This window comes from Sphaeramia orbicularis, chromosome 20 (assembly GCF_902148855.1).
Source record: "Sphaeramia orbicularis chromosome 20, fSphaOr1.1, whole genome shotgun sequence".
In the NCBI taxonomy this organism is placed as follows: domain Eukaryota; kingdom Metazoa; phylum Chordata; class Actinopteri; order Kurtiformes; family Apogonidae; genus Sphaeramia; species Sphaeramia orbicularis.
Window position 1 is genome coordinate 36,227,809 of NC_043976.1, and position 2,626 is coordinate 36,230,434.

Consider the following 2,626-nt stretch of genomic DNA (forward strand, 5'->3'; position numbering starts at 1 on the left):
ATTTGGGAACTGACATAAAAGTAGCGCTGGGTCTTTATGGGTTAATGATGAATTGTCTCTCCTGGAAAAAGTCTTGTAATTTTGCTGCAAGCTGCTTAGCACATGTGAAAAATAGGTGTTTTTATTTTATATCCAACACGCTGCTCAGTGAAGCTTGCACCTGCAGATACGATTTAATATCAGCTTCATGAAATAGAACATTAATCGTTCATCGGAGCTGCCATGTTAAGTACAGAATCTGACAGATAACAGATTCGTAACTACAGCTATTTTCGCCTTTTTTTCCTTAAAAAGACCAAAATCTTCTTTCACTGGCTAGATTTTCTGCAGCCTGAAAACAGACATAAGAGGATCTGCAGGATTTTTGTTCCCCCTTATGGCACTTTAATTACAATAAAAGATTACTACATGAGTAAAAACCTGCCTAGTGAAGCTTTAAACTCGAAGCACCACCACATTTTATGAGCTTTTCTCTGTATTCAATAAATACTAATAATGTATTCCTTAAAAGTTAAGTTCATCCTAGTAACAATAACACCAACTAAATATTTTCTTACTCATGGTTGTTTTATCCATGCACATAAAGTCTTACAGTGAAGGGTTTTCCTGTGCACTCACATCAACAAAGAAAACCCTGTTCACTGCGGGTTTATTGAGATGTAGGCAGTAAATTTAAACAAACCACAAAACCACAGATATATGTCTTGACGTTATAATTGTCGGTGAACTGCAGATCATTGTCCAGGCCCGATGCCAGACGACGTCTACTGTCGTGAATATGTAGGGACTTAAATTTTCATGAAAAAAAGAAAAAGAAAAAAAAAAACAGCAGGGCCGTGCTGTAATAGAGAGTCTGGAATGTGACAGAAAAATGACATGATGAGTATAAACCAGCTTTTACATTCCTCAGAAAGCAGTCGGCCACATTTCCTCGGCTCTCTCTTACAGATTGTACCATCTCTCACAGCACATAGTTTTTACCGCAAATTACACATGGCACAAAAAATGTAAGGGAATGTTGGCGTTAAATGCACACTAAGTGTTTCACATAAGGAGGTTTTGCGTTTTTCCTCCTTGAACAAACAGCGATGAATGTTTCTGAGACTTGTTTAATGCTGCTTAACCTGAGTCAGGCGTCCTACTTCTCACGGCCACAACGGGGCGGCGTTTCAGCCACAGGAGATGGAGTAATCGATATTGGGATCTGTCGATTGTCTCGGTTGTGAAACCCGTCAAACCGCAGAGTCGTCTTCTTCTTATTAAGTTATTAAACGTCAGGAATCCCAGCTTTGGTTTTGGCCAACGGGTGAAGCTCATCCGATCTGGAAACAGAAGAACCGAGAATCTCCACCAAAAACAAGGAGCTTTTCTACTTTAGTCCTTAGAGGATGTTTAACAGTCTTCAGAACAAAGTCTGTGGTGGATGACAGATAAAACATCTCATCCTTAAGCCATGGAGTGAAACAGACTATTATATAAAACTGTCTCGAAGCGAAAATGTCCAACTTAGATCCCCGTCTGAGACCAGAGGGTGAAACAGTGGTTATGATCTGTTTAATAGACAGAAAAGAAAGAGTGACATATATGGAGGATCTTTACAGCCACACTGAGGAGCCGTAAACCCGATATTTAGAGAATAAAAAATTAATATTTGGAGAAAAAGTCACAATATCATGACAGTAACGTTGTTGCATAAAAAGTCAAAATATCACAAGAATGAAGTCGTTATTACCGGTGAATATTTACAGAAGATAGTTCCGATGCCATAAGAAATGAAGTTATATTATAAGTAATACACAAGGAAAGTCATAATAAGGATAATTTTACAAGAACAAAGTCATAATAATACAAAACAAAATCCTAAGAAGTCATAAAACATAGAGAAAAAAATATTAGATTAGAATGAATGAAGCTGCAGAGAAAAAAATCACAATATCACAGGAATGAAGTTCTAATATCTAAAAAAAAAAAGGTCATAGGATTACAAGAAATTAGTGATAATATTTTGAGAAAAGTCGTATTAACAGTCAAAATAGAATAATGCTGTTATCTGGAGAAAAAAAGAATGTCATAAGAAAAAAAAAAAAATCACGATATTTTGAAAAATAATATTTAGGGGAAAAACTGACAATGAGAAATAAGTTATAATAGTTCAAGAAAAGAAGTAAAGTCACAAAATCATGAGCATAAAGTAATGTTAAAAAAAAAGTCCTGATTTAGATTAGATTTAGAGAATTACGTGGTAATATTTTGATGTCAATAATGAAGTCATATTTAAAGAAAAAAAGTAAAAAGTCAATACTTTATTTTAATATTATAAGAATTAGTTGGTATATTGAGAAATAACTCAAAATTGGAGAATTAAGTCCCGATATTATATATATATATATATATATATATATATATATATATATATATATATATATATATATATATATATATATTACAAGTCAAAATATTCAGAAATGTTTTGAGGGAAAATGTACTATTCCATGAGAATAAAGCGCTAACATTTCAAGAAAAAAAGAAGTCAGAATAGGGAAATGCTTCATATTCGTAGAGTTGTCTGAATTCCCAGCCAACCTGAACGCAGCAGCTGTTTTTGTTTTTTTTTTTAACTTAAAGA